This window comes from Scophthalmus maximus, chromosome 7, assembly GCF_022379125.1.
Source record: "Scophthalmus maximus strain ysfricsl-2021 chromosome 7, ASM2237912v1, whole genome shotgun sequence".
Taxonomy (NCBI): Eukaryota; Metazoa; Chordata; class Actinopteri; order Pleuronectiformes; family Scophthalmidae; genus Scophthalmus; species Scophthalmus maximus.
The window spans coordinates 2,761,492-2,774,224 of NC_061521.1; positions in this window are offsets into that span (position 1 = coordinate 2,761,492).

Genomic DNA, 12,733 nt, shown 5'->3' on the forward strand with positions numbered 1-12,733 from the left:
ATCAACACGCTGTTAAAATATTTCCCATGATTATGAGAAAACATATCAGTCAGACTGACCTCATCACACATCACATACTTCTGTCGTCTTTGGCAGCAGAGACAGTCGAGTGCTCACTCAGTAAAATACTCACACAGTGATAAACTTAATAAATAAAATCCTTGTGGTGATTTATTGTACATTCACAGTCTGACTTCCCAGCGTTTCTCTTCTATTCAAGTTGTGTGACAATAATATTTTTCTTATTTCACTATCATTATACGATTATTCCATGAGAATTCAATATTTTAGGAAAACAAAGACAAGATGACTTTAATCGTGCGAGTCGGTCTACACATACAATTTCATAATGTGGCGGAAATTTCCTGCGAGAAGATGAGTCAACGACAATCTGCCCTTTCACCGTGAGACGTTTCAGGCCGAGAGCGCGTCGGCCTTCTTTATACACCAGGCTACACACAACACGTGCACCTTGTCATCGTGACGCATCCTGCCCAATGTGGCTCTGAGCTCAAATCTGCGGCAAAGTGAATGGACTCGGAGAAGAAAAGCCTCAGGGATTCGATTCACCAGTTCACCAGCATACATGGCAAACAAACAAACCGAGGCCAAGCGCACGTTCGAGGTGAAAAGAAAAAAGAAAAGGCATACCAGGATTCAACACTATCGCACATTACAACCTCTTTGGTGTCCCAGTAAGCCGCATCATTTTCCTGACAGTGCACCGCACAAACTTTTTGTTACACTTTCCTCTTGATTGTCAAAAGCTAATTTCTATTTTGGTCTTATCATTTATCATTTATGCACCCGATTTTTTTGGAAAAGGGGGAGTCATGCGGAAATTAAAATCCCTGAGTAGTGCTGGGATAAAAAAGATAAAATATATATAAAAAAACCACATTCAAACCGTGTTATCCTACACAGCGCAGAAACCACCCGTGTGGACCCTGTGAACTTAACGGATGTTAATGCATGTCAGTGGTCATGAGTTCTAAAGGGCGTCATCGTGCGTCAACATTACAGTACATATGTTTGTATGTTTGACGAATGCGCTCCTCCACATTGCAGCACTACAGAGAAATCAATTCATTTTCAATTAGGTTGTGTGTAGGGCAGCAGATGATGGAATTATTACTTCTTCTTTTTTCCCCATGCAGATACATGTTAGAATAAAATCTCAAGAAAAAAGTGGTTTGGTGATGAACGTTCATTGCTTCATTCAATGCCAGCTGTGTATTCACTCTTCATGCCAACTTCTTGGTTGGAGCAAATGGCCTTTTCTTGGATACTTCTATTGTACGACGTTTGTATTTGTGTCTCTTTTCCCCGAGCGAAACCGCAGCACAGCAAAGTGCATTTTGCACATATGCGAGCGAAAAATGGTCTCTCTTTTTTGAATTTGCATTCATCCACACTGACGTGCAGTAATAACCCCTCTCACGCAGCTTTATCCTTGTACACTCACACAAAACAGTGTGCAGGCAAAATCCAGCGAGCACGCAGTGTAGAAGCTAAGAGGGAGAAACAGACAACCAAGTTTGTGCGTTGGTCAGTTTTTCCTGCGCTCCGCCATACCATTGGAGGTGCTAATATCAGACATTTTCGATTTCAACACCTACTGACGTTTTTTCATATGTTCTGTGCTGACATTGTGCAGAGGTCCGTCAATTTTCATCAGCAAAGTATTCACACGTAGGAACTCACATGTTCCCATTCGCTCGGCCTGAGGTTTGGGATTTTCCACAGGCTCAGTTTATCAGCTATTCTGTGGACGTCAAGGACATACATCGCGGAGAGGTCAACGTTGCGACTTCGATTTTTCCCCTATCAGCATGCGACAGGAAGGCTGGCTCCATCCATTGTTCTTAGACGTGTCACTGTACAGCGAATGTGCAATTGTGCCACTGTGAATAGATATACTGGAGCAGGACTTTTTTGAGTCAACTGGCCCCGGCCAGTCAATAGGTAGCCTAAATGTGGCTCAGCTGTTTCCCAGGGTCACACAAGTTCCTTCCGTCGTCCCATGCTGGTATAAGGATGCTTGCAGGATGAAGGATTGCTTCAAAGTGCACTCCCATGAGTAGGATTAATTTGATTTCCATTTAAATAATTAGGTCCTGGCAGCGGCCACATCGCTTGAGCTTGCAGGACTAGAATGTTGGCTTTAGGTATAGTATTTCTGTGGAGAGCAGATTATAAACGCTGATTGACGTCAGGATTTCCAATGAATCAGTCCGGAGTGATAACAAGCGCTGTACCATACTGTAGATCATATCGCCAGAAAGTCGCCAGATTCTTATGAACAGGAATCCAGACAGCAGAATACTTCCCCTTCATAAAAATGAATACAAGAATCATACTTCAAAGCTCTTTGACAAAATTGACATGCTGCTACACATGACCCAAGGATTCTAAGGGAATCTATCGGGCATTTAATGAGGGCATCACCTCTTTGCAGGAAATTAAAGTCCCAAGGCGGCATCCGTAGTTCACTCGCTCTCGTAAACGCAGCCTCGTGGACCCCCTCCCCAAACACCAACTTTCATAACCCCCTCTCGTTTCCACCTCAGCGGCAGGAGCTTCTGCTTTCCCATCCTGCTCATGAGACGGCTCCCAGCTGCACAGACTCATGGAGGAAGAGCATTTAGCAACCAGGCCCCTTTTTGTTTTCGTGACTGTAAGCCAGCTGAACTTGGACCGCAGTGCGCTGGCTCTTAGTGCGATTGCACTTGATGGATCAGTCCCTCATGTATCCATGAATGCGACTTTGACATTTGTTTTTTATTTTCAGAAAACTTGTTTTCTTTGGTGCTTTTTGTCTCATGCAAAGACAAATGTGCCTCCTCTGTTCCTCCTCCAAATCCCTTTCAGATAACAGTTCACGGGAATAATTGAGAGCAAATGGCTCTATCTGACAAAAAGCGGTTCAAGCGGAGTCACTTCGGAAAGGGGAGCTACTGTGAGTCTTGTCCAGAAATAACAATGCGTGCAACTGTAGAGTGGTAGCAACAGCTTGAAAGCCTTTCCTGCCAACATTACAGGTCAGCAGATAGTAAACACAAAGAGCACAACAACATCACACTGCTCAGACAATGACTCCAAAGTGCATGTGTCTTTGGAATAATCCTATGTTATACAGAAATATTTAATGAGGTATAGATAGAGACACATCATTATATCCACATACAGAATTTAAATCTCTAAATCAACTCCTTTGATCACCAATGTCATCCTGGCAAAATGTGCGTGTCAAAGTTAGAATAGCTCTGTCTGTGCTGTTCTCAGATGTGTGACCTGGCAGGATTTGGAACAATGTCGAATTTGGCGGTTCGTTTGGTCACCGACGGTGAAGTCGGAGCACACCAGTTAAATAAGCAATGACCAAAAACGGTGAAGAAAAGAAGGAAATCAGATCTGATCATGAACGATTGTCATCGAAAAGAGACCTCAGAAAGCGCAGTTTTCGAGGTGGAAACATTAGTTTTGGTTTGGATTCGATAAAACACGTTATGCAGTGCCATGTGTCGCAGGCTAATGCTTGACTGTGGGAGCAGCAATTTAACAAAAACCATCTTAGCTCCAGGTCAACTAACTTGTATTTCCTGGCAAACAAACTGCTATAAAAAGATGGGGTTTGATAGCTCTGGAAAAAGTAATTAAGTGGACCTTGCTAGCCGATGTCATATTTTTGGTATAATTTTTTTTCTTTTTTGGTCAAAACTATTCTACCCCTGATTATTTATCGGCTGGCATGATGTGTTTGTGTGTGTGTGTGTGTGTGTGTGTGTGGCGCAGGCATCAACAGAGTCATTCCATGTACAGACAATGAAAGGGCGTGACGAAGGCAAGGTCGTGAATGCTCTCCGCTCTCCGGTGTTGGCACATACATTGACGACAACCCACACGCAATTGCGAAATAACGCATTATCTCCTCTCTTGAATGCATGACAAAGCTCTATATCGTCATGAACTGTCCTTTTTTTCCCTGTGCCTGTCCCCTCCCACACTGTCTGTAAGCGTGTGTGTGGGAATCGGCACAGGACCCTAGTCACAGGTCAAGGGCTCTAAGGTTACTAATAGCCCACACACCAATGATCTACGTCTTGCCCTTTATGGCACTCTTCCCTGCGGCCAGAGGAGAATGCCTTCCCCCCCAGGTAGGGAGCGCGGGCTTGGCCAGCCCCGTCCCGAGAGGACGTAACAGGAGGCTTATCGGAGCGCTGGGCTGGGCTGTAATACTCCTGTGAAAGGTCTTTCAGGCCGCCTCCCAATATTGATTTTTCTGGGCAGGAGGGAAATGGAGAAGGCCCCTCAGAAGCACCAGAGCCGGGGAGGAGGAGGAGGAAGAGACAGGTAGCAGGTTTCGTGTCTATTTAGGTAAACCACAAACTGTAGACTTTCTGTTCATCGACTACATATATGTTGCCGACTATTAAATTGAGAATAGTTTTACGGCTCACGACCCATGTGCTGACTGACAAGACAAACTATGTTGTTATTGCTGGTGTGGTCTGAATTCCTGCAGTGCTTTGAGTGGGATTCCTCCTCATCAGAGGAGAGTAACGCTGCTGTGTTTTCAACTTTCGGACTGTTTTCGCTGGCCTTTGGTATGCTGATTGTAAACGGTAAATGGACTAGACAGCTTTCCAGTCTTTGTGTCCACTCAAAGCAATTTACACTATGATTCCCATTCTCCCATTCACACGCATTCATACAGCGCTCACATATACTGTATATACCTGAATATACAGTTCTTCTCTGTCAAGCTCAGCATCCGCCATTTTGGCCACAAGTGACAGTACTGGATAGTGGCGTTAATCCCTTGATTTATCAACATGCTGCTGAGTCATAAATCAGCCAATCCATCCATTATCTATACCCCCTAATCCATTAAGGGAAGCAGCTGGGGGAGGCTGGAGCCAATCCCAGCTGACATATGTCCAGAAATCATCATTTAGCAAACTGAGAGTTAGTGGAATGGGTCAAACAAACATGTCTAGTGGTGAGGTAAATTGATACACCATATATATTATACTCAGTAGGTGTTTGTTGATTTTTTACGAGGGGGACAATTTAATGGGAGCCCCCCATTAAATTGGGGTATATATATATATATATATATATATATATATATATATATATATATATATATATATATATATATATATATATATATGTATATATACTGTCTATAACTGTGTATTTCAGTAATGGTTGAAAATACTTTTACATTTCACGCAGCAGACTGTGTTTATCTAGGCAGGGTTTTCTCAAAAAACAAAAAGGCAGCATTTTTATTCATCACCCCTTGACATTTTCGAGGCAAAATAGTAAGAGAACAACAGCCTTAAATATGCAGGTTAAAGAATATGATGATTTCATATTTTGCCATTGCAATGAGCTGTGAATAGATTGATTTTTTATACAGGGATTTCTCCCGGTAGTGCCAATGGTCAGTCAGACTGTGACAGATGATATGATGATGTGTGTGTGTGTGAGAGAGAAAGAGAGAGAGAGAGAGAGAGCAACAGCAGGGCAAAGAGCACTGCACACAGCTCTACAATGAAGTAACAACCCAAAACAACACTGATCTTTCATGTTTTATTAAATATGTATCATTATTAAACTGTGAACAAAAAAACCATTTATTACATAGTAAACTATACTTAAATCCCACATCATATCTTGATGAACAAATTATTGAAGTTGAAAAATTATAAAATACTGTAAAAATGTATTAATATTTGAAAAAGCACAAAATTATGTAACAACTTTCAATGAAAAACCAATCAATCCAACTTGCCTGAATTTTACCACAGCAACTCATAATGTGACTCAGTAGTGTGTGTTGCCCCCGCGGGCCTGTATGCTCCTGATGAGTCGGTGGATGGTGTCCTGGGGGATCTCCTCCCAGACCTGGATCAGGGCATCAGTGAACTCCTGGACAGTCTGTGGCGGGACTTGGCGGAACTGATACGTCCCATAGGTGCTCACTTGGATTTAGGTCAGGGGAACAAGAGGGCCAGTCAATGGCACCAATGCCTTCGTCATCCAGGAACTGCCTACACACTATGAGGCCAGGCATTGTCCTGCACCAGGAGGAATACCAGGTCTGACAATGGCTATGAGGAAGTCATCTCATCTCTATCTAACAGCAGTCATGTACCGTTGGCTATGACACGGAGGTCTGTGCAACCCTCCAAGGATACGCCTCACCAGACCATCACTGACCCACCGCCGAAACCGGTCATGCTGGATGATGTTCACCACAAATAGCCTCAGATGTGCAATGCTAGTACATGAAGTTATCCACTAATACAGAGCTAGACATGTAAAGGAAGCCAACTAATTCTTCTTGGCATGCAAAAACTTCTCTCCAACTACTTCTCTGAATGACAGAAGCATGACAGGCAGTTTCCTCCTCCAGTTTCAATAACAGCCTTTTTTTGTACTTGTTTAGCCTAGACATGCATAATCACATGTCATGGTCTTTAACTAAAAATAACTTTGGCATCGTTATGTATCATCACTAACTGACGTGTAGAACATCAGCCATGTTATAACAGAAACGGCCTTTTGCCTCATATGTGGACAGTCACAATGATCTTTCCCTGTTGGTCGACTCATTCCTGTTCGATGACCTTTGATGTCTTCCCAGTTAATGCGGTTTCTTTGTTTTGGTCTCATGCGAATGTGTTTTCTGTTACCAGTCTCTGACTAGCATTTTCTCCAGGGTCATTTCACAGATGTGTGTAATGTGTACTATGTTACACTCCCATCTTCAGTGTGTAACAGCAGGTGTCTTAAGGTGTTGGATGGTTTCTGCTGACTCATTACGACTTGACACTTGCTACATGCACTACCGCCCCAGCTACAAAAATGACCCGCCATCCCCACCACATGCACTGAAGTTTGGCTACTTTATTGCACAAAACCATTAAACAGTTTGCAAAACTGAACACTGTCCTTTTGACTATACGCATCATCGTTCCACATACATCAATGTTGGAAAAGCATTCCTCTTATGATATCAATTTGAGCCACATTGCACAGAGAGAGTGGAAGACTGAACCAAATACTGTAGAGACGGACAGACAGTGGTAGAGAGGAGATGGATCAACTGTGTGGGAGGAGGCAACCGAGGGGAGGAGGAGGGGAGGTGTGGGGATGAGTTGGTCAGACAAGGAGGCCTTGAGAACTCTTGTTCTGTGTCACCTCGGTGCCAAGCGAGAGTGCGCAGTGACTCCAGCCCCCGTCATCTGAACTAAGGTCACCCTTCCACAGTGTGACTCAGTGGCTCCTGAATGCTGCTTTCAGGCGTGTTCAGCTCCACTTGAGGATGAATCACTTAACTTCAGCCTTTTATTTCTGGAGGGGATCCCGTTTCTGTGCAGCCGCAATTCCGCTCTGTAGGGAACATTGGTAAGCGCCTTGCCCCCACACTATGGCTGCCGTGTGGGAGCGAGGCGATTTGATCAGACCATTTGATGAGCTGTTATTTTAATGAACAGACCACACAGGAGCCTCCACACTGTTTGCTTCTTTGAAGCTTTATTATTATTTTGCGAGCAAATTTAAGGAACATTTAGTTAGAGGCTAATTTTTTCTGAAAGTCATATCTTACTCTGTATCCTTGTAAACTCTTGAACAACATTCAATAACTCCTAATAATTTTACATAAATTTTTATACTTTCTAAGCAGTTCTGCCAAAACCAGAAGTCGGGAAGACTTTGCAAATGAATTGACAAAAGGAGTTGGATGGGTGTTGCAGTATTATCTAGACTTGAATAATGCGGCGCTTCCCTATTCATTCTCCCTTTGACTGAATTCAAAGGGGAAACATGATAATACTGAAAGCAAGCTGACAAAAAATGCAAACAAAAGCTACCTCCCTCTTTTAGTTTTAGGACATGAAAGACACCTGTTCTTTCTCAAATGTGGCAAAAAAAGAGTAATGAATACCGTAGATAAGCACATTATCTGACAGATTGACTTGATTAAGCAAACATTTATAATGTCGTGCGTAAGGAACAGTATGTCATGGTTCAATAGGATTCTGCTAAGTTAAGGTGCTATTTTGAAGTTTTTCAAATTTCATCCCTTTACTTGCCAAGAGTTGTCTCCAGCAGTCACACCAATAGTTTTGCTATTTCTATCATTCCACCAACCTGCCCATCTCCTCACGTTCCAATAGCGAGTCACTGCTGAGTCCCGTCTGCCCTGAGGGTGTATTACAATCTCTTGCCCCTTAAACATGCACAATTAAACACACAATGAAGACGGAAGCTCTTGCTAAGAGACCATCACCACCACCAGCCACTCCTGGGCTGAGACCGCTTTGGGAGAAAACTTTGGAGTAATCTTAATCGAACCCTAAAATCCATCCACAGGAGACCAACTCTGACCCCACCTAACACCACTGCATACCTAACCCTAACCTTGTCATGTCCCTCCAGCCAACTGGTCTAAGGGCACAAACCACAGAGTCCCCAGAGTCCAGTGCCAGTGTTTTTAACATTAGTATGCACAAGGTATATGGATATATTTAATAGAACAGCAGGAATTCACGGGATTGCAGGCTTCTAACCGTGGCCTGGGTCGTGATTCACAAATCAGAGGGGAGCCTTGTGAAAATTGGTGTTAATTTGTCAGAGTAGCAAGGCAGGAATATCTGCTCCCTAATAAAAATACATGAATGTTTGTTTGATGTCGGCCAAGAAGCACATGATGATCCTCCGGAGCTTTGGAAAAATGCTCAAAGGAAAGATTAATCAAAAAGCGGCAACTGGAGAAAACCCATCACCACATTCTACGGGCTCGTTCACGGGGTCAAACAAGTTGGTGGTAGGATCCTGCTTAACAACAGTCAAATTTAAAGATGTTCCGCTGCATCACAACCTGAACGGATTTGTGACAAATCATGAATTCTGTCTCTGTATCACCTGGTCAGTCCCGAGCAACTAAAATGTGCCTAAAATACCCTTAGACTATAAGACTCAAACACTGTTCTATTATATTCTCATGCTTTTCTCACTAAATAATATTTTCCTGGTGGTGAGCTTTTTTTCAATTCTTTTTTTTTTTTTAAATAAAGAAATATAAAAGAAAACATACACCAGAATATATCTGAGTATACTGTATGCTGTGTTTGCCCTGGCCTTGGTTGGTTAACTGACTGTTAATACCAAAATGATGATGGATTCATGCGGACGTATGTTTTCCCTCTGGAACATGAAGATCATCACGTAAACTAAACACTGTGTGACACGGGGGAATGAAAAATGAAAATATAAAGAGAGAGGAGATATGGATAGCCTCAGCTTGATATGAAGGGAAAGAGGTTTCTTTTACAATCTGGGTCCCACTTGGAACACATTTGTTTATGCTTCATCTATAAACATCAATTTGACCTTTTGTGTCCCGATAAGGATCTTTAAAGTTAAGAAAATTATGGTATTATGCAGTAAAGTGACATATATTCTCATGTACTCACATCATTGCTTGTTATGACTGTAACTTTATGTGTCGTTTGAAGAGCATTAATTTAGCTTTCAGTTTGACATACATGCATGGAAGTGCTCTCTCTCCCTCACCATTTCAGGAGATGGATGAAACGTTCAAACACCAGTGTCATCATATTTATTTTCATCCCCGCATTTTAACAAACATTTCGTAGCAGGTGGTAGAGTTAGACAAATGGAAGAGATATGATATATTTTTTTAAAAGGAACGAGGGTACACATTTTTATTTTGGGTGGGACGAAGCAGGCGTACGTGGATAACACGGGAGAAAATGCAAACTCCACACAAAAAGGCCCTGGGTGGTTTGAACCGAGATGCGAACCCACAACCATGGGAACCGCCGTACACCCCTGTCAAATGACCCACACTAGGTTTAATCAATTTCTTACAAAACTTTGCATTATTTAATTTGATCTACGAGAGCTATACTCTACTCCGAACCTAACGTCTTCATTCAGATCCCCTGCTGAATCATTTTCTATTTATTTCCATTTCATTTTAAAATGTACTTATTATATCACATTCGAATGCATACTCCTCGTCATAACTGTAACTATGTGGTGTTCACTCAGGTGAAATATTCAAATGCTTCCCCGTGCTTTTTATAGCTGCACCATTCAAACTGAAATATTATAGATGTCTTTTTATGAAACACCCGTAATAACCGGAATATTTGGTGTCCACTAGAATTTCAAGCACGGTTCTGTGGGTTTGTTTGGCGTAGCTGCACAGTGACTGCTCCACTGGCAGACAATTGAGATCCGGGACTCGGACCAATTTTTAAATGTCACACAGCTCTCAATAACTTATTTAGAACAGACATCAATGAAAAACCGCCCTTAGAAAAAAAGTGATGATAACTGCTCATTGTTACTCATTCATACCAGCCAGTCACCCAAATTAAAAAAACTAAGTATAATGTTTACTAAGTACACATCATTGTTGTGAAATGAGTCAATTTTATGATCTGACAGCACCGTGGTGATGTTTAGTTAGGTTTAGGGACTAAATGACTTTGTTAGGGGTATACGACTTTAACCTATGGGAGATTTGTCACCATAGATGGAAACACATGGTTGGGGGACATGGAATGATTCTACTTTCATACCAGCGATACCAGTAACGTCTGCAAGGCTGTGAACTGCTCTAAAATAAATGTGGCAACACTCAATGTTCAAAGTCCAACTTGTTCATACTGGAATGAGAACAATGATTGAGAGCAGTGATTGATAAGAAGCATTTTTTTAAAGACTCGCCCTCCTGACATTCCCTCCCGATGGATTCCACAGCTTTTATCAACATTCATCTTTAAATATTCACACGAGCATCCAAAGTAATCAAAAGCGGGGAGAATGGTGAAAGGAGAAGACTTGAGAAATTGCTTCTGTCAGAAGTAATTTATTTTGCACGCCCACAGACTGATCCTACATTAAAAAAAGGATTCTGAATGCAACTCCACTCCTCTCTTTTATCATTATTGTGTGTGTGTGTGTGTGTGTGTGTGTGTGTGTGTGTGTGTGTGCGTTGAGATTTGTGTAGCTGCATCTCAATCCATGTGTGCGTTATCAGGTTTGTGTGTCTGTTAACGAATCTGCAAATGCATGTATAGATCTGTGAATGCATAAAGATAAATGTGTACTTATTAATGGCTTTAAGTGTTTTGCTCAAAGAGCTGGAAAAAACAGGCAAATCAAGCGGGCCTCACCATTGGCTGTCGTTTTATGCCCCGTCCACACCACAAGATATTTCGAAAACGAAACTTCTCCGTAGCGATGGATTCATTGGAAAGATGCATCTAGCTGTAGAAACACTGTAGTATCTATTCCCGGCCTATATGTGGCGCTGTTTTCTGCTACAGAACTAAAGAAGAAGAAGAGGCGGATCATACAAATACTCGTAGAAGAAGAAGCCGAACAACAACAACAGTATGAAGTTGAAGATTTCAAAGGATGTGGTGAAAGATTCTGTCCGTACTCCTTTTTAGCTCATGGTAGTGACCGAGCGATAGTATATGTTGCCCTAGCGACCCAAAAAGATTCAGCATCTGATGCAGCACCGTCACAAGCCTGTAGTCCGCCATTGTTGTTGTTGGAGATGCCGCGGGCGAGGGGTGAGGGGCGGGGCGATGACATCATTGTGTGCGTATCTGGCGTTAACATGAACTCAAATACACCAACGCAGGGGGGGGGATTTATCTTCTCCACCCTGGGACGTGGATTCAAAAGAGTGCGTTTTCAGGCAGCGAAAAACTCCAGGTGCGTCTGGATGGGAGGCCCATACGTGCAAGACTTCCGTGTATTTACAACAAATTCGCATTCGTGTAGACAGGGCCTTACACGTGATTTTTGGGACACTCCTGCCGTGACAGATCCTCGAATGCGAGTGGCTATTTACATAGTGTTGTTTTTTTATTCTGAGCTAAGGTATGGCAAGCAAAGTGGACATTTCTCATCTTGTTTGTCAACGTAAAAAACAGGAAAAACTGCAGATTCCTGTACCCATTCACAAATCTCAGCACACATTTGTAGATTCTCACACACACTACACACACACACACACACACACACACACACAAATAATATTGCTACAATATTACTCCCATATAAAGCTCCATCTATAAAATATTGTGTTTACACCGAATACCCCTTTTATACCGGGGGTTAGTGTTTTACAAATAGTTGAAGGGCTTCAGATGTATACGTCTATATACCAGAACACACACATCAGTGCTCAATTGAAATACAGTACTGTATTCTGCGTGGAATGGTCATTAAGAGTGACCCCTTTCACATTACACATTCATGTTATTCTGTGTTAGCGCAATATTAAAAATTTGGATCATTCACACATTCGGTCAACATCAGTCCACTAATAGTTGCAAGATCCGCCCGGAATGGGGAGGATCTTTCTTTCAGAATTCAACTTGCAGAACTGTGTAGGTTGGCATCATCAGTCTTTGACGTGTTCGCTCCAGGTGCATATAACTCTGAGGAACAGTCGCTGATGCAAATGTAAATTGCTTGTTTGTGTCTTCCCCTCAGTAGTCTGTTCCAAGTACCCAAGTCTATCACCTCGTTCTGAGTTATGTGTTGTGCTGCACCTAATGGCCGCAGCAGAGGTGAGTGGCAGCTGCGTTACTTTCCCTTGTCTTACTCAATGGCCAGCCCGTAAATCACTCACAACTTCTCTTGTATCACATCATTCTGAGAA